This window comes from Helianthus annuus, chromosome 10, assembly GCF_002127325.2.
Source record: "Helianthus annuus cultivar XRQ/B chromosome 10, HanXRQr2.0-SUNRISE, whole genome shotgun sequence".
Classification (NCBI taxonomy): Eukaryota; Viridiplantae; Streptophyta; class Magnoliopsida; order Asterales; family Asteraceae; genus Helianthus; species Helianthus annuus.
Genome location: NC_035442.2, coordinates 47070916 through 47092106, shown reverse-complemented (window position 1 = coordinate 47092106; position 21191 = coordinate 47070916). Strand labels below are relative to the sequence as shown.

At 38.4% G+C, this 21191-nt stretch overlaps 1 long non-coding RNA gene across 1 annotated transcript; it reads left to right on the top strand.

The window, feature by feature from the left end:
• The first annotated feature begins 14920 nt into the window (after window positions 1-14920).
• LOC110885426 lies at window positions 14921-15448 on the top strand. The gene is made up of 3 exons (XR_002562173.2): window positions 14921-15071; window positions 15145-15240; window positions 15435-15448. It is a non-coding gene; the product is annotated as an uncharacterized LOC110885426 (long non-coding RNA).
• The last annotated feature ends 5743 nt before the right edge of the window (window positions 15449-21191 follow it).

The following is a 21191-nucleotide window of genomic DNA, read 5'->3' as shown; positions in this document are numbered from 1 at the left end:
TTCTCTTGTTATCCTTGACCATCCCGAGTGTGTTTTACTCATTACAACACCATCCAAACCTTAAAACCATCATTTCATTCATAGAGAGAACTACACAATGTTCCTAGAAAAGTAAAAAGAAATAAAAGCAAAAAATCTTAACTAAATAGGTCAGGAGGTACACAAAGTTATCATAAAGAGTTCTACTTCTTTGTTGAGAAAATTTCGGGAATAGTTTCCCGATGTAGTAGGACTCTTGGCCGATGTTTTTTTCTTCCTAGATGTTGTTAAAGCCATTCTTCTATTTCCCTTGGGAGGAAGAAGGCGGCTTCATTTTCCTCAACATCTCGCAGAGGAGGGGGAACACCTACCGGGACTCCTTGTACTATCCCTTGCGGAGGCTCCGGGTGTATGGCGTACCATTCGGCGGGTATGATGACTTCGGGAACCACGTTCCATGCCTTTTGGGTTATTATAGGTACCAAAGGAGGAGAGGCGAGAAGGTTTAACCTCTGGTGCAAGAGGTTTACTTCTCGGAGACACCCTTCCAGTCCCACCGTTAGATGGTTGCTACGGTCAACCAATGCTTCTTCCACCCCTGTCATTTCATCAATAGCCTCTCTTAGGGCGTAAACATAGTTTATAAGAGAGTCTTCCGCCGTTGATGATCTCCTCCCCTGTCGGTTATTTCTTGATGAAGACGTTCCGCTTGTCCTGCTCGCCATTTCTGGGGAAATAGACCGAAAAGGGTTCAATTTTTACGAAACAGTACCTCGGACACAGCCCCGTGCTCGCTGAGCACGGCCCCGTGTCCAGTTGTCTGCAGGTTTTTAGATTAAGGAATCTTGGAGTTTTAAATTATTTTCATGGTTTTTAGTCGAGTTTTAAGCACATATAATTTAAAACAAAGTTACACAACTTACTTTGAGTAAGATCCCTTGGATAATAACCTTACCAACTTCACACTAAAGGTTGGAATCATGGAGTTTCCAAGCTTTAATGGAGGCAATGGTTGAAAAATTGAAAGAGAAGGCTATCGCACCCCGACCACGTAGAACATACAAAACGTGGCGGAAACGTCGGGGAGTGTTGTAATAGAATCAATTGTTCCAAATCCATGGCAATTGAAGTTTCGTTTTATTAATCAAACATGAAAGTTTACATTGTTTTATACAAGAACCAAAGAGTACATAACATAATTTAACTAGTTCTTGTCTCGTTTTAAGTCACTAAGGCACAGATCCGCCTAAGTATGTCTTGATAAGTCCTATGCATCATCTCCTGAAAACACATGTGAAAATAGGTACGTCAGCATAAAAATGCCTGTGAGATACATTGGTTTTGTGAAAACGGAATTCATGACTTATGTTTGAGAAAATGTTTAGTCATGAACCTTGTAATTTGCTTTGTCTTGTAAATCATTTGAAAAACGATAAGATCAGATGATATGTATAAATAAGAGAACACTGTATGGTTAAACGGATAACCATGTAAAATGAGTTTGTATAAGATAAGTCGTTTGTAAATCAATGTCTCGTGAAAAGTGTGTTATTTGTATAAAATGTTATATGTCTCAAATTGAAATGATTCAAGTAACGCTACGATATGTAATACCATACAAACACTTATATATAGGAAGTACCAGCGGCGTATCCACCATGCTTGTATCATATTACACATGCATCGTTACTTAGATCACTTGCTCAAACCAAACCATCAAGATGAAATATTTAACAACGGTAGAAATGTTTATGTATAGTCAAATGTCTATTGTCAAATGTAAATCATGTCAACAGATACAACTGGTTCACACGGTTCAATGGTTACAAACGGTTCATATAATCAAAGGGTTAAGACGGTTCACATAGTCAAATGGTTACAACGGTTCGAAATGTAGTATAATGTGTTCATATGCTGGATGAGCATATGCAACAGAAATGCAATGTAAAGCAATGTACTAAGTACGCACACAATGGGCATACATAGCATGTAATGTAAAGCAATGTACTAAGTACGCACACAATGGGCATACATAGCATGTAATGTAAAGCAATGTACTAAGTACGCACACAATGGGCATACATAGCATGTAATGTAAAGCAATGTACTAAGTACGCACACAATGGGCATACATAGCATGTAATGTAAAGCAATGTACTAAGTACGCACACAATGGGCATACATAGCATGTAATGTAAAGCAATGTACTAAGTACGCACACAATGGGCATACATAGCATGTAATGTAACGCAATGTACTAAGTACGCACACAATGGGCATACATAGCATGTAATGCAAAGCAATGTACTATATATGTACTATCGAACATAGCAAGTATATGATGTGAAAACCGGAAAGCATGAAAGTAACAAGTAGGCACATGCGTTTCACCCCAAAACAGTTTGGAAAACAGTAAAAGAGGGGTTCAATGTACTCACCTGAGATTGCTTTGACGTCCTTGTATCGCAACGAAAAATGCTAGAGATCACGGAATATCAAACGGCACCTAATAGGTAGCTATATTAATATACCGGACCAAAATCGGAAGGATCGGATAGTATGCGGGTTCGTAAACCAAACGAGTATGAAGACTCGTGTAATATGGTTTAACAAAGCCTACATACAAAAATGAAACCTAACCTAAGTGCTTACGGCCCATTACGACCCGTTTAGGTAGCTTATGCTACCTTAACGCGTCGTTCGCGTAGAACACGTTTGGAACGCCTAACATCGTGACCACAAGGTATAACCTCGGAAGGTTACAGCTACGGTCACCTAATGTGTTTAGTTGGATCCTAATGATCGACCAAATGGGTCGGGTTCGAAAGTATAAGCGATGGTTTAGATCGCTTACCTTACGACCCTATATAAGCACTAAACAAAAAGTGACGAGCTAAGCATGTTAAAACATGCTTAACTAAGTTTAGAAAACAGGTTTGGCATCAAAACAAACGGCTTTGATGCTCACGAGTAGTTTGGTTACAAAATACGCAAGAATGCGCATTTTGGCCGAAACTACGACTCGTCACTGAGCCTAGATAACGTGGTAATCAGTAGGTATAGTCACTACGGACTATAACCATCGTGATCACGCTCACGTTATGAAGTTCCATTGAACTTCGTGTTGACCATAGGCTGGTCAACGCGGAAAGTCAAACAAAATGTTGACTTTCGGACTCGAAAAGTGAACAAAAGAACGAAAGAACACTTACGAAGGGTCCCCGAAAGCTAAACTTGATCCAGGAGCTCAGGTATGAAGCAATAGCATCAACTTAGAGCTCTTTGATCAGTTTTGTGGGTTTTACACCAAATGGGGGGGTATTTATAGGAAAAGCAAAACCGTTAGGATCGTTTCTTGAATATCGTGCCACGATCTCATGCGTACACTTGTCAAGATGTTGTGGTGGCTCAAAATGACCCTTAACTCCTGAGATTGTGAAAGGGCATTGCCCTTTGGAGTGTTTGAAAGGCCAAGTTTTGCAAGAAAACAAAGTTTCTGCAACTGTAGGGGCCATGCGGCCCGCATCAGGATTAGACAAAACTCAGGCGGGCCGCTTGGGCATGTCTGATCTGCACATACTTTCAGAAATGGCAGTTTTGGTCCCTGCTGCATGTTTAAGCCATTTCCAACACTTCTAAGGCCCGTAAAGCCAACTTTAAGGCCCTAAAATGATGCCTAAACATTGTGGACATGAAACATGCTCAAAAATATGTCGGATGTTGGTTCGTTTGGCCGTACGATCGCGATGTTCGGTTAATTACGACGGAATGCGCATAAGCGCGAAAAACAATCCAAATGGCGTGATGAATGGATTTTTCTCATGCCAAACACTAAGGCATAATATAAGGATGCTTACATAAATTTTTGGATGTCCGGATGTATTCAGAACGTAAGTTATGCGCGAAAGTGCAAACTTGTGCACTTTTTGACACTTTTAGTCCCTGAATGATCCAAAAGTTTATTTTAGCATACCAAACCCCTCAAAGCCTATTTCTAAGCTATGTAAAGGATATTTATGGTATGTTTAACTTATGGACATGTTCCGGAATGTTCGTTACAGTTCAAATTGGCATACTTTCGTAGTTTGTCAAGTTTAGTCCCTGTAAGCGAATTAACTTGTTTTTGCCATACCAAATCCTTCAAAACTTATTTCTAAGTTATGTAAAGGTTATTTAAGGTATGTTAAGTATATGATGGTGTTCCGGAGTATTTGTCGCATTTAACCTGAGTATGTTTACGCACCAGTTTGCGTATAATTCTCCAGAAAGCGATATAAGGTTTGAAATTGAACAAGAATTGATATGTGCAAAAGATACACATATTTATACAAGATCCCAAGTATGAAATACAATATTTCATTGGCTTGGTATTTGTTTGATGGTCGCGGTGACACAGGTGTCACAGTCTCCCCTACTTTAGGAAATTTCGTCCTGAAATTTATTCGTAGGAGTCTATTTTCGACTCTGCCAAATAACCATCAGCGATATGCAAGGCGATATCCTGTCATTTCCTTAACGGAGACTCTTCAGAAATGGAAATGAAGGAAAAATCAGGGATATTCATTTCCCTTTGATGGAAAATTTTCAGAAACGAAAAATGCATAGAATGAGTCATTTTCCTTAATGGGTATCCTTTAGAAACGAAAATGCACGGAATGAGTCATTTTCCTTAGTTGGTATTCTTTAGAAACGAAAATACACGGAATGAGTCATTTTCCTTAGTGGGTATTCTTTAGAAACGAAAATGAATGGAATGAGTCATTTTCCTTAGTGGGTATTCTTTAGAAACGAAAATGAACGGAATGAGTCATTTTCCCTTAGTGGGTATTCTTTAGAAACGAAAATGAACGGAATGAGTCATTTTCCTTAGTGGGTATTCTTTAGAAACGAAAATGAACAGAATGAGTCATTTTCCATAATTTCTCCAGTAACGAAAATGAACGGAATGAGTTATTTTCCATGATTTCTTCAGAAACGAAAATGAACGGAATGAGTCATTTTCCATAATTTCTTCAGTAACGAAAATAAACGGAATGAGTTATTTTCCACAATTTCTTCAGAAACGAAAATGAACGGAATGAGTCATTTTCCACAATTTCTTCAGAAACGAAAATGAATAGGGTTAACTCTTGATACAGGACAAAACTTGCTGTGGTTTCTGTGCACTAAATTCCATAATTATGTATGCATCCATAATTACGTAATTCCTTGCACAGTCCGCACAGTTTGTTTTATAATGTTTTGGGAAGAATATTAAACTTGTGATGAGGGTGATTAGACTACCATAGGGTCCTTTTAATTAGATCGACAGATTTTTAACTAGGCCACCAAGGAGTCCTTTCAGCTATATCACCACATGATATTCCTAACTAGATTTTTGGATCAATCTGTTTAACTAGACCACTCAAGGGGTCTAATTATGGAATAGTACAATATAATCCAAGGGTCTTTACTATCACGTAAAAGCCCATTGAGGATTTAATATAGTACCTTTGGATATCCTACTATGAATCCCTTATACGAATGATATGGAAGATTCTACGAGGATTTGGATAACAAAAACTTGGATTACACCAAAAACATAAAAGGGAACACATAAGCACATAATCACATAGTTGTTCAACTTGGTTATTAATTTGTTATTAACTTGTTATCGATTGAAAATGGATATGGAAACCAGTAGATGGACTTCAATGTCCCCTGGGATCTATCTAAAAAGATAGGAAGATCTTCCAAAAATTCGATTTTTGTTTCCAAAGAAACGTAATATTCGAATTTAGGAACACATCAAAAAAAATTTTTTTTTTTTGGATTTATGGAAATACCTTAGGTACCCTATTAATGATTTATAGTGGTACTTTGGGTATTCGTCCAGTGTTGTAACTTGCGCCTTGTACTTCGTTTTCCTTAGAAGAAACGAGTACTTAGGAACTTCATGGAAACGCAAGATATCATAAAATGGAAAAAAAATTTGGGTGGTAGTTTGCTTTTCAAGGAATACGATTCCTTAATTGTCGGTATTGTAAGGGATATGTTCTTTATACATACAATCTCATAAATACATTGCAATGTAAATAAAAGATTTATTTATAAACAATGATAACAACTGTTTCGTGGACCTTGACAACAAAAGAAAATAATACACAAGACATGATTATTTCTAAAGGGTGTTGTCTTCTAGTCGGTCAGATGCTCATCACGGTGTTGGATTATCATTAGCAAGCTTTGGGCAATTTCTTCGGAAATGACCCATCTCGCCACAATTGTAGCAAGAACCTGGTGGAAAGCGAGCTTGAGCAGGATTGTTGTCAGCTTGATTTGGTGCAACTGCAGCTCGACAAACCTTTGCTGTGTGACCTTAAAGTCCACAAATTTGGCATTCACGGCACTTCACCCTAGCATGATGATGAAGGTTACATTGGTTGCACAAGGGTGAAGTTCCATTGTATGGCTTCCTAGCAGGGGGTTGAGCTGGTTGGTTGGGGACAGCTTGATCATTGTGAGTAACCATGGCGAAGTTCTGAGAAGCCTTTCGCTTCTTTGACTTCTTAGGGGATCCAGTCTGTTCATCCATGGTCTTTGATTCCTCGATTGGTTTCGATTCCTCGACCGGTTTCTTGTCTCCCTTTCGGCAAAGCTTACGTTTCCTGATCTGAGATTCAGTCAAGGTTGCAGATAGCTCAATAGCCTGCCTAACCGTAGTAGGGTTACTACCAGTAACAATGTCCTGAACTGAGTCAGGGGGGCCATCAATGTATTTTTCGATCGCCTTATCCAAAGGCGTAACCATGGAAGGACACAGCAGGCTCAGCTCCTCATATCGATCAGTGTATGCTCGATGCTCGCCGCTGTCTTGCTTAAGATCGTCGAATTCCCTTTCTAAGGCCCTGATCTCATGACGAGGACAGAATTCCTTCATCATCAGTGCTCGAAGTTCTTCCCACGTTTGAGCCAGTGCCACTTCGGCACCCCTATCTCTCATCACACCGTTCCACCATGTCAAAGCTCGTTTCTCAAAGACACTAGATGCAAAATCTACCTTTCGCTCGTTTGGACATTGAACATGTCTGAAGGTGCTCTCTAAACTCTCGAACCATTGTAGAAGTGTAGTCGCTCCTTGAGACCCAGAAAACTTTGATGGCTTAGCCGAGTTGAACGTCTTGAAGCTGCAGGGGGCATTATTGTTGTTGAGGGCTTGGTTACATTGGGCAACGATGTTCGGGATTGCAGCAGTTATTTGCTGTGTAATGATAGCTGCCAGGTCTTCAATAGATACCGGATTTTCGTGTTGTGGAGGCATTCTAAAAAGGGGAAACAAGAGAGAAAACAAATGAAATGGCATGGGGTAAGAATAGGATGTTGCAATTACCAACCAAAAATCATGGGTGATGGTCATTTGTTTGAACCACGAAGCAAACAAACAACACCAAGGCTGAGTCAAAGCAAATAGATCCTCATAGTGTATCGCGAAGACATGCTCGCCTATAAGTGGACACTCACCCCAAGAGTTCCCAGGTAAGAGCGACTGGTCCGATTATGTGGATTTGTACGAACACTCTAGCCTTAGACAGAAAACCCAGGGTACAGGCATTCACTCTTCCAGTTTGCACGTGTTCACACTATTTCGGGCCCAAAACTTTGACGAGAGTTTTAAAAATTCAAAGGGGTTCAAAACCTTATAACAGAGGGTCCAAAACCTAGTAATCAATCATCCTAGAACAGATGATTTGTTTTCAAAGCGGTTTTGAAATTCATGTTCTTGTTGTGGTCGTCGCCTAAGGATAGGTGACGGTATTGTTTTATGACTAAACGCAAGTAAACTCGCGTTAGGGTCCTAGGAAGGTTATAGACTAGGTCAAAGCATTACTAATAACCTAATTCCCTATAACCATTGGCTCTGATACAAACTTTTCTGTCACACCCCGACCACGTAGAACATACAAAACGTGGCGGAAACGTCGGGGAGTGTTGTAACAGAATCAATTGTTTCAAATCCATGGCAATTGAAGCTTCGTTTTATTAATCAAACATGAAAGTTTACATTGTTTTATACAAGAACCAAAGAGTACATAACATAATTTAACTAGTTCTTGTCTCGTTTTAAGTCACTAAGGCACAGATCCGCCTAAGTATGTCTTGATAAGTCCTATGCATCATCTCCTGAAAACACATGTGAAAATAGGTACGTCAGCATAAAAATGCCTGTGAGATACATTGGTTTTGTGAAAACGGAATTCATGACTTATGTTTGAGAAAATGTTTAGTCATGAACCTTGTAATTTGCTTTGTCTTGTAAATCATTTGAAAAACGATAAGATCAGATGATATGTATAAATAAGAGAACACTGTATGGTTAAACGGATAACCATGTAAAATGAGTTTGTATAAGATAAGTCGTTTGTAAATCAATGTCTCGTGAAAAGTGTGTTATTTGTATAAAATGTTATATGTCTCAAATTGAAATGATTCAAGTAACGCTACGATATGCAATACCATACAAACACTTATATATAGGAAGTACCAGCGGCGTATCCACCATGCTTGTATCATATTACACATGCCTCGTTACTTAGATCACTTGCTCAAACCAAACCATCAAGATGAAATATTTAACAACGGTAGAAATGTTTATGTATAGTCAAATATCTATTGTCAAATGTAAATCATGTCAACAGATACAACTGGTTCACACGGTTCAATGGTTACAAACGGTTCATATAATCAAAGGGTTAAGACGGTTCACATAGTCAAATGGTTACAACGGTTCGAAATGTAGTATAATGTGTTCATATGCTGGATGAGCATATGCAACAAAAATGCAATGTAAAGCAATGTACTAAGTACGCACACAATGGGCATACATAGCATGTAATGTAAAGCAATGTACTAAGTACGCACACAATGGGCATACATAGCATGTAATGTAAAGCAATGTACTAAGTACGCACACAATGGACATACATAACATGTAATGTAAAGCAATGTACTAAGTACGCACACAATGGGCATACATAGCATGTAATGTAAAGCAATGTACTAAGTACGCACACAATGGGCATACATAGCATGTAATGTAAAGCAATGTACTATATATGTACTATCGAACATAGCAAGTATATGATGTGAAAACCGGAAAGCATGAAAGTAACAAGTAGGCACATGCGTTTCAACCCAAAACAGTTTGGAAAACAGTAAAAGAGGGGTTCAATGTACTCACCTGAGATTGCTTTGACGTCCTTGTATCACAACGAAAAATGCTAGAGATCACGGAATATCAAACGACACCTAATTGGTAGCTATATTAATATACCGGACCAAAATCGGAAGGATCGGATAGTATGCGGGTTCGTAAACCAAACGAGTATGAAGACTCGTGTAATATGGTTTAACAAAGCCTACATACTAAAATGAAACCTAACCTAAGTGCTTACGGCCCATTACGACCCGTTTAGGTAGCTTATGCTACCTTAACGCGTCGTTCGCGTAGAACACGTTTGGAACGCCTAACATCGTGACCACAAGGTATAACCTCGGAAGGTTACAGCTACGGTCACCTAATGTGTTTAGTTGGATCCTAATGATCGACCAAATGGGTCGGGTTCGAAAGTATAAACGATGGTTTAGATCGCTTACCTTACGACCCTATATAAGCACTAAACTAAAAGTGACGAGCTAAGCATGTTAAAACATGCTTAACTAAGTTTAGAAAACAGGTTTGGCATCAAAACAAACGGCTTTGATGCTCACGAGTAGTTTGGTTACAAAATACGCAAGAATGCGCATTTTGGCCGAAACTACGACTCGTCACTGAGCCTAGATAACGTGGTAATCAGTAGGTATAGTCACTACGGACTATAACCATCGTGATCACGCTCACGTTATGAAGTTCCATTGAACTTCGTGTTGACCATAGGCTGGTCAACGCAGAAAGTCAAACAAAATGTTGACTTTCGGACTCGAAAAGTGAACAAAAGAATGAAAGAACACTTACGAAGGGTCCCCGAAAGCTAAACTTGATCCAGGAGCTCAGGTATGAAGCAATAGCATCAACTTAGAGCTCTTTGATCAGTTTTGTGGGTTTTACACCAAATGGGGGGGGTATTTATAGGAAAAGCAAACCCGTTAGGATCGTTTCTTGAATATCGTGCCACGATCTCATGCGTACACTTGTCAAGATGTTGTGGTGGCTCAAAATGACCCTTAACTCCTGAGATTGTGAAAGGGCATTGCCCTTTGGAGTGTTTGAAAGGCCAAGTTTTGCAAGAAAACAAAGTTTCTGCAACTGTAGGGGCCATGCGGCAGGCATCAGGATTAGACAAAACTCAGGCGGGCCGCCTGGGCATGTCTGATCTGCACATACTTTCAGAAATGGCAGTTTTGGTCCATGTTGCATGTTTAAGCCATTTCCGACACTTCTAAGGCCCGTAAAGCCAACTATAAGGCCCTAAAATGATGCCTAAACATTGTGGACATGAAACATGCTCAAAAATATGTCGGATGTTGGTTCGTTTGGCCGTACGATCGCGATGTTCGGTTAATTACGACGGAATGCGCATAAGCGCGAAAAACGATCCAAATGGCGCGACGAATGGATTTTTCTCATGCCTAACACTAAGGCATAATATGAGGATGCTTACATAAATTTTTGGATGTCCGGATGTATTCAGAACGTAAGTTATGCGCGAAAGTGCAAACTTGTGCACTTTTTGACACTTTTAGTCCCTGAATGATCCAAAAGTTTATTTTAGCATACCAAACCCCTCAAAGCCTATTTCTAAGCTATGTAAAGGATATTTATGGTATGTTTAACTTATGGACATGTTCCGGAATGTTCGTTACAGTTCAAATTGGCATACTTTCGCAGTTTGTCAAGTTTAGTCCCTGTAAGCGAATTAACTTGTTTTTGCCATACCAAAGCCTTCAAAACTTATTTCTAAGTTATGTAAAGTTATTTAAGGTATGTTAAGTATATGATGGTGTTCCGGAGTATTTGTCGCATTTAAACTGAGTATGTTTACGCACCAGTTTGCGTATAATTCTCCAGAAAGCGATATAAGGTTTGAAATTGAACAAGAATTGATATGTGCAAAAGATACACATATTTATACAAGATCCCAAGTATGAAATACAATATTTCATCGGCTTGGTATTTGTTTGATGGTCGCGGTGACACAGGTGTCACAAAGGCAATGAATAAAAGTGGAAAAGACAAGATGGTTCTTGGGAACCTTCTTTTAGAACTTACCTAGGATAGTATAAGTGAAGATCCCAGGAATCTCTGTCTTTTGAAGTGGTAAAAAATGAGCAGGAATCAGGCTGCATTTAAAGAAAACGACAGCGCGTTGGACACGGCCCCGTGTTGGTTGGACACGGCCCCGTGTGCAGTTAAAATCCTGACACATTTTGTTCGTATTCTGACAAAATTAGAAGGGAATCTTTTAGGTGGACACGGGGGCGTGCTGACCTGGACACGCCCCCGTGTCTGGAAGCTGTCTTATGGAGTTTCTCCATTTTCTAAGGAACTTATTTACATCGGGTGGTTCCTTACTGGTTGGAACAACCCCAAAGTGTCTAAGATACCTTAATTGCTCTAGACTAAGACGAGAACGCAAGAGGTTGTCGGTGAGGGTAATTCCTATGTTTATTTTAGGTGGACAAGTCCAACCCTTTTCTGGGCTCTCGTTAAAGAAGGTATATGTCGAATCGCTCAGGTCTATGTATGCACCAAACGAAGTCGATGGAGAGTCCTTCACGGCACAATCGGCACAGGGACGACTATCGTCCACGTCTTTGCTAGATATGAAGGTAAGATTGGAAACAACGAGGTTATTTTCATGCGATCCCAACACTTCTTCTTGGTTATCGTCTTGGGATGAATCAATGAAATCCTTCCTAAGCTCTTTTAACCAATTAAGAATTAGATTTTCTAATTGAATTAACTCGTCAAGGAGCATTTCTCCTAGAATATCCGGTTGGGCGCATTCGAGGGAGAGATAGTGATTATTTTTACTTTTGCCCCTCTTAAGGTTATAGGGAGACGATGGGTCTAAATAGTGGGGCTTATAATTTAGAAAATAACATTCTAATTCTTTATGGTTGCCGCCACATAATCGACACCACGTACCATAAGAGTGCCGAAAGTAAAAAGTATTACCATCACTCATGTTTGTGTCAGAAATTACCAACCGCCTGGATCTAACGGTTCTGTTTTCAGTAAGTAACTGAATCTTGGGCACGGGGGCGTGTTCAGCGGGCACGGCCCGTGCTGAGCTCTGCAGAAGCTGAAAAACTAGAAGAATCCTAAAAAAAATAAAAAGAAAATGATTAGGCCGTTGATTCCTAACTTTCTTAAAATCCTTGTGTCCCCGGCAACGGCGCCAAAAACATGATGCGTGTTAGTGTGTATATGTTTTAGGTATATATTTTAAGCCCTTTTTACACTTTTTAGCCAAGTTTTAAATCTATAAAACACGATATTTACTAACACTACACACACATATGGGCAAGTGCACCCATCGTGGACGTAGTATAGTGTTGGTAAGATACCGAGGTCGTCCAAGGACACAAGAGCTTTTAGTACCGGTTTATCCTCAACGTCTAATCAAATCAAAATGTTAGAAAAGATTTTAAAACTAAGAAAATAAAACTAACTAAATGCTGAAAAATAAAAATAAAAATAAAACAGATAGACAAGATGAATCACTTGGATCCGACTCGTGTATAGTGTAACCTTTGATTATTTTCGCACTTTTGCACTTGTTTAAGAGATTATCTTAGTTATTGTAGTAGGCCCCTCTTTTGAAGGTGACGTTACCCTCAACCCAGTAGTTTGAGTCAGCAATGATACAATCCTAAAGGGTCGGATTATTGAAAGATAATTAATTAAGTTATTAATGCAAATTATGGTAGGCCCCTCTTTTGAAGGTGACGTTACCCTCGACTAAGTAGTCTGAGTCAGCAGGGATACAGTCCTAAGTAGCCGGGTTATAGTATTAATAGTAGTTTAACTTATGAGGGGGTCAAAGAGTTTGGATCCCCGCCATCCAATACCTTTGGGTATTGAAGGAGACCCTACTAAATTTGACCCAGGTCCCTTGCAGGACCTCTAAACGCTGAACAAGGGCAAGACTCTTACCAAACCGTTCCCTTAACCCCCGACCAGGTAGCCAACATACCTCCATATAGACCGTGGAGATATGAATGGTGAAAATCTTTTATTTTATATAGACAGTAAAATAATGTCAAGACACCACGGACAAACGATACGGAAGAATCACCTTCAACATAAGAAACTAGTTATTAAAGTCATTAATACAAAACCAAATAAAAAGTGCAAAAGATTAAAAATAAAAAGTATTACACTAGACACTTGTCTTCACCAAGTGATGTAAGAGACTTAGGCAAACATGGCCTTTGATTGTCAAGAACTCTTACGATCAATCTTGGATCCCGAGACGACTCACACTCTCTATGATGGACAATGGATGATGGTGGTGGATGATGGTGGATGATGGTGTTGTGATGGTGGTGGGTGGTGGGTGAAGTGTGAGAGAGGTGGTGTGCAAAGGGATGAGTTGAAATGGCTCCAAGCACACCTATTTATAGGCTGAACAGAAGCCTGGGCACGGCCCCGTGCCCGCTGGGCACGGCCCCGTGCCCGCTAGGCACGGCCCCCTGTCCGTCTGACACACTCTCTCTTCATTAATTGTAATTCGCAATTACAATAAATGCGCCTGCAGTACTCTGACCACGCCCCCGTGTCCGCTGAGCACGGCCCCATGGTGGGCAATAGAAGCTTCTATTAGTTTGTCTTTTCTGCTGCTTCCTGGGCACGGCCCCGTGCTCGCTGAGCACGGGGCATGTTCAGTCTTCTGTCTTCTTTGTTTTGCTTGGGAAGATGCTGTCGAGGGGTCGGGCAATCCACTTTTGTCCCTTTTCTTGTATTTATGTTAGATTTTGCTGTCTTTTTGCTTCTTTTGTTAATTTGAGCTCATTTAATCCTGAAAATACAAAAGGAAGACAAAAGCACACTTTTTCCAACATTAGTACTAAAAAAGGGTTAGTTTTATGCCACAATTGATATAATTTATTTGTTGCATTTTGCACGTATCAACTATCTCTCATACAAAAGAAAAAAAAAACAATTTTAAACCGCTAAAATCAAACCATTAACACTAACACTGGAATAACTGACGAAACAATTTTAAAGTTGTAATTAACGGTTTGACCCACAATTCTTGTCAAAACCAAATAGTGAAGAGGCTAATGTCATACTCTTAGTTATACTCTCCAAAGAAGTAATAGTTCTTAATTATTTTATATTATCTATCCACAGGTATTCCTGTAGAGAATGCTGTTGAATTATATGTTTTCTTGTTAAAAAAATTTAAATTTTATTTTTTCTTGCTTTGTTTTTATAAATCACTAGTACATTGTGTATAAAAATTAGTTTATATATAGTAATAAAGTATGTTTAAGTTTTAACCTTGTTGTAATATGTTTTTAGTGAAATATAAAATTTTATATCTTTTTATTAACATATAGATGTTATTTATATTTACATTTACATACAGGTGTATACATATAGATTTAGATAACCCTTTAGAATTATCCGTCTAAAATTTATCTAATAGAGATAAATTTTGGATTGGCCCGTTTTGGGACTGCTTTTTGAATATTCTATCTCATTTAGGATATGTATACATTTTAACGAAACGTCATTTAAGAAAAGATCGGTTGGTATTTCCCCTACTCCTACGAGTTTGAGGTTTTATGCATACTTGGGGAGTTAAGGGGATATGTATACTTGGGGAGTTAGGATATGTATACATTTCATTCTTGCACCGCATTTGGCCGAGTAAGTTTTTTTTAGTTAACTTACTTTTATTTTATTACTATGATTCACCTAACTATTCTATAACGCTAATTTTGTAGTGACCATTGGTCTTTTATCATCATTGCCCAACACATAGGACATGTATATATTTTGGATTCAACAAAGATAAAAAGGCGAAAAGAATGCTTCTAACTATCATCTTTCAAGCATAATTCCTACCGCCTTAGGATCCGAGTTCAACTACACAATGGTTGATGTATGTGTGTTTGCTACGTCTGAGTTGTTTGATTTTCTTTACTTTTAAATAATAATTTGTTAATTTATTACAGTGTAAGCAACAAAAGGGTGGATGGGAATGCGGCTACATGGTTCTCCAACATATGTTTGACTTTGTCAATTTGTATCAAAACCAATTTCCCGATGAAGTAAGTCAAATATACTTGTTTATCAATTTATTACTTAACTGTTTATTTTTTTTAAAAACTTAGAAGGTTTAGATGTATATAACATGTAAATATATACATAGCTTTATTGCTGATGTTGTTACCGATTTTTCTCTTTGCCTTTAGATTTAGTCTATAATATTTGTAATAACTCTTTCTATCTACTTTTATTTTAGATGTGGCACGACACGAGAGAGGCTACGGATAATGAAATAGATGTTTTGTTGATGACGTTGATGCCGAAGTTTTTTAGCGAGTTAGGTATTTCCTTAGATTAGCTTATGTAGTTTATTTATACAATTTAACGTAGTTTGTTATGCATTCACAAATGATTCTAATTTGACGGGTTTATCTCCGAATTGGATGTCTAATTTTTGATTTGAATGTGTATTGTTTTGGTTTGATTTGAAAATGTTCCATTGGTTTTGATGTATTTCTGGAAAACCTTTTAAATGTTTTTTTTCCAGCAAATGTATTTCTGGAAAACAGGTATTCCATTGTAAATGTTTTTTTTTTCCAGATATTAAAAGATTGGGTTCACCAAGTTTAAGCCGGTGTTCAAATTGAACACCGTCTAATAAGATATGATTTTAAGCCGGTGTTCAAATTGAACACCGTCTAATAAGACATGATTTTAAACAAGTGTAGTTTAAGACGGTGTTGAAAACACCGTCTTAAAACCCATATCACCCCGTCTAAAGCTCTGTTTTGTAGTAGTGAGAGCTTTTTAAAAACTAAACATATTTCCAAGAAAAAAGTGTTTTTATTAAACTATATACATGAGCATCGAGGCTTCAATGTGAATGCTATTATTAAAGGCCTTAGATTTTATAGAAGTGGCAATTTGTTGAAAAAAATAGAACCTCAAAACAAAACAGTTAAGAGGTTTTTTAGGGAGAGTATTTTATTTGCCCATTAAGAAATGGATTGTTGGATTTTACCACTCTTAACTATTGGCTATTGACTGCTACCTCTCTTAACTATCACTTTGACTCCAACACTCTCAACTCAATTCTTTGTGTGTTGTGTCACAATGGTTGAGTGGTTTTTGGCTCCCCTTTTGTTTCTAGTAATTCACAAAGTGTTACTCCAATATCACCAATAACACAAGTCAAACACTAAGAAATGTTTACATGCTGAGTAACACAACACACAAATGTTAAATTGGAAGTGATGGATATCAAAGTGATATTTAATAGTTACAAATGATAAAATCCAACAAGCCTTAAAAAATACCTCAAAGTTTCTTAAACTAGTTAACAAACAAGTTTACATTTGTATGATACAACTTCATTCCATACTAGATTTTTGACTTGTGTCGCGGGTTGCGGCGACATTGTCCATGCTTCGACTTCATTACACGTGTTACGATGATGACATTAACGTGTGATGCCTGCGCATGGCGTGACTCGTTTTTTACTTGTCACACACATTACATTCGTGACATTAACATGGTTAGGCATAGATAAATAAGAGTATAATGTCTTGCACGTTGCGGTATGAAGTCGAAAAAGTAATTTAAACAAAAGAATTGAAATGTTGGAGAAGATGATGTGTGAAGTTATAAAGTAGAAAAAAATAGAGGGTCAAAATTGTCAGGTTATCATCAACTACGGATCCAAGAAGAAAGCATTCCAAAGACGACATTCTGAACTTGTTATGGATGTTACGAGTTTCTTTTTATGCCTTTCGGCTTAACAAATGCACCGACGATATTTTTGGACTTGATGAATCGCGTGCGCAAGCCATATTTTGAAAAGTTCGTGATCGTATGTATTGACAATATATTAATATACTTGCAAACTAAAAAGGAGCACGAGCGACATTTAACAACCAATCTTGAATTGTTGAAAAAGGAGAAATTACATGCGAAATTTTCAAAGTGCGAATTTTGGATTCATGTAGTTCAATTTTCGGTTACGTGTGAACGAGAAAAACGTTCATGTCGGCCTATCTAAGATCGAGGCAATCAAGAATTGGGAAGCGCCAAAGATCCCGACCGAAGTGCGACAATTTTTAGGCTTAGCGGGTTATTATAGATGATTCATTGAGAACTTCTCTAAGATAGCTCAACCCCTAACCTCACTCACTCAAAAGGATAAAAAGTTCGACTAGGGAGACAAACAAGAAGCGGCTTTCCAACTGCTTAAGGATAAGCTATGTATCACCCCTTGTTGGTACAGACGACATTGTAGTTATTGCGATGCATCATATTAAGGATTAGGTTGCGTTTTGATGCAACGGGAGAAAGTCATCGCGTACGCATCTCGCCAACTTAAGGTTCACGAAAAAATTATACCACCCACGATTTGAGCGCAGTGCAGTGGTATTCGCTCTAAAGATTTGGCAACACTATCTATATGGTACACGATGTACCATATTCACGGATCATAAAATTTTTCAACATATTTTTAATCAAAAGGACTTAAATATGCACCAACGACGTTGGGTAGAATTGTTGAACTACTATGATTGTGAAATCAAGTACCATTCATGCTAGGCGAACGCCGTTGTGGATGCCTTGAGTCAGAAATAACTAGTTAAGACGTTACGTGTATGTGCGTTGGAACGAACAGTTCAAACAAACCTCACAACTCGGATTCACGATGCACAAAAAGAAGCCCTTAAACCAGGATTTATTTAAGCGGAATCATTACGTGGTATGGAACAACAAAAGGAGCCGAATGGAAGATGGAACGTTATATTTTATGGGTCGCATTTGGGTTCCATTATTTGGTGGGTTGCGAGATCTTGTACTAGACGAAGCACATAAGTCAAAGTACTCGATCCATCCAAGAGCGGATAAAATGTACCACAACTTAAAGGAATTTTATTGGTGGCCTAACCTGTAACGCCCCGTGTGTTTTGATACTTTCTTATTTTCAGCAAGTCTTCTCGTACTTCCTATCTGCTGACTCTTGTACTCTCGTTGTATCCTACTTTCGATTCCATTGTAACTCAAGACCACTGATCATAATGAAAATGAGACTATTTTAATCATTATTGTGTTAATCTATGTGCAAACTATTATACAAAAGGAAACTTTTTAAATGAGAACGACATATTTATCCTAGATTCTTGACTCTTTGTTATGCCTCGATACTTAATGCACGAGAAACTAACTTAAAATTGAAACACGGATTTACTTATATTATTGTGCTATTGTGTGTGTACTTGTTTAATCATGTTATGTGTGTTGTTATACGCTCAAACACTTACTCTCGCAATTCGATTCATCACTCTAAAATGCAACGCGATCCGATACTTATTATCTCGCTAAAATACTTAAAGTACTCAAACTAACTAACACAGCGAAACACACCTAACGAGCATTCTACACGCGAAACGAAAACCTTTGAGGCTGAACTGGTCCCCTCGTACGAAGACACCCGGCTTCGTACGAAGCCACTAGCTTCGTACAAAGGCAGGGCCTTCACACAGGAAAACCAGCTTCGAACGAAACCTCTGGTGCGAACCCACCATCTCTATAAATACCCAAGCCTTTCTCCATTTCATTCAACTTGCTGCCTTTTGATCGGAAACGTTGCCGAATTGTTGTCCGATTGTTTTCAAGTAAGATTTATCATTTTTACAACATTTCACAACGTTTTCCACTACGATTTTCCACAAGATTCACTTCGATTTCATCAAAACTCTTTTGTTTTCGACTAAACTTCATATTTTTACTAAAACCTCATCTTTTTCACCTAAAATTCAGTCCTTTTCATGGCAAATCTTCATCTTTTTCATCAAATCTTCTTATTTTATCACGGATCTACACTTAACAGAGTATATTGGGCCTAGCTTCGGCTTCCCAAGTTGTAGATCTGAGGATCTCATACTCACCAAGTGTTAGATCTAAGTAAAAACTCTCTTAAACTTGATTTTCACACTAAAACGGACCTAAAACAGCATTTATTTCGTTCAGTGATTAGTGGAACGAGGTAGTGTCAAAACCGTCTCGAATTGGACTCGAAAATACATCCGTTTCAGGCGAAAACACAGCTCCGAACGCCAAGAACAACCACGAATGCGAGCTGGACTGTTGTGTGTGAAGCCAAGCTTCGTACGAAGGCACTGACTTCGCACATACTAGCCTAACTCTCACCCGTAACTTAAATAAAGACCTTTCTGACTCTACGTTTAATCAGTAGCTTAAGGATGGAGAGATGCATACTCGATTTTCCCGAAGACAGACGCGAAGACACTTGATTTTGGAACAACAGAAGCCACACCTATGCGAAGACCCACCTTCGTACGAAGGCATGCCTTCGTACTAAGCCTTTTGTTTTCCCACCGACACTCCGATTTCGACCGTTTCAGCACTTTTGAGGACTTACACTTCTGTTCCCTTACGCAGGCTGATCCGGCGCTCCCTTCAATCCATATCAGATCGTGTTTACTGTAAAACACGCACTGTGAGTATACTCGATCCCATTTTCATTTCAAACACTTTGGGTGCAACATGTACAATATACAAAAACATACAACACTTGAAACAAGTTTATAATCACACTCTATCCACGTTTAATCATGAAAACATGTGATGCTTGTTAGTCTATATGTTATGTGTATGTTATATCTATATGCTCATTAACTTTGTTAGCCTACCTTGACAATTATAGCGCTATAGGATTTATGCACCGCCCTTGAGACGTGGGGTATTGTTAAGTTTATCATGTTAACCTCCTCTTCATTGCGACGATGTAGGAAAGGCACTTTGTGTTGGAAACTTGGGTTTGACATATAGTTTACATTAGCTTAGCATGTTAGTAACCTGTATCATGTTATTCATGTTGGATATGAGTATTTAAACTTTTATTCTATTTATGCTACGTATCAAACTTGTATACTCGCCAACATTTTTGTTGATGTTGTTTTAATACATGTTGCAGGTTGATAGTCGAAGTGATCAAGAAATCAAGTTAGGATGAACTTAGAAACTTATCTTAGAAATAAACAATATTTGGTGATGTTTGATACAATGTTTTGATTATGTCCGAATCTCTTATGACATTTTCGTATTTATGAATTTTGATTTAATTATATTGTCACATTTAGTGTTATGATGCTTTGAGCGATTTGTTCGTCTCATCCCGATGTTTCCGCCATCGGTTGGGGTGTGACATAACCTTATGGGTGATATCGGGACCTACGTTGGAAAGTGTCTAGCATGTGCAATGGTTAAGGCAGAGTACCAAAAGTCATCTGGTTTATTATAACAACCGGAAATCCCTGTTTGGAAATGGGAACAAATATCTATGCATATCTTTACCAAGTTGCCAATGACATCTAGGGGAAATGATATGATTCGGGTAATAGTAGATCACTTAAAAAGTCCACTCACTTCCTATCGATTCACGAAAAAAGATATACATAGAAGTTAGCAGAATTGTATCTTAGGGAGATAGTGGCACAACATGGAGTGCCTATTTCTATTATCTCGGATAGTGGCTCCCGTGACCTGCGCTCCTGACACACCTACAAAAGGCTACGCCTTGTCAGTCAGGTCCTAGGCCCATCTAGTGGACCTTTGGGCCCTTCTCCTTCACTCTTCGGCTATACATGTCACACCCTCAAATTCCACGTGCGGAGTATTACCGCGAGGCGTGCGACTGCCCATGATCCAGCCACTAATTATTTTGAACCGTTTGCGAAAAATGTAGGTTATTTCAAATAATAATACAATTAGCGACTTAATTTAAAATTTTCAAATATATAATATGCCGCGGAAATGTAACTTAAAACTTTTGACAATTAGAAACCACAATTTAGATAAATATACAAAATGTACGACTTACACACTCTATCCGTTTGCAATGTCTGTCCAAGCTGTAACAAGCAACCTGCAAAGCATGCAGTAGGGTGTCAACATAAAGTTGGCGAGTTTACGAGTTATCTGATTTTAATTTCGAAAACGTAAGTTGTTTAGA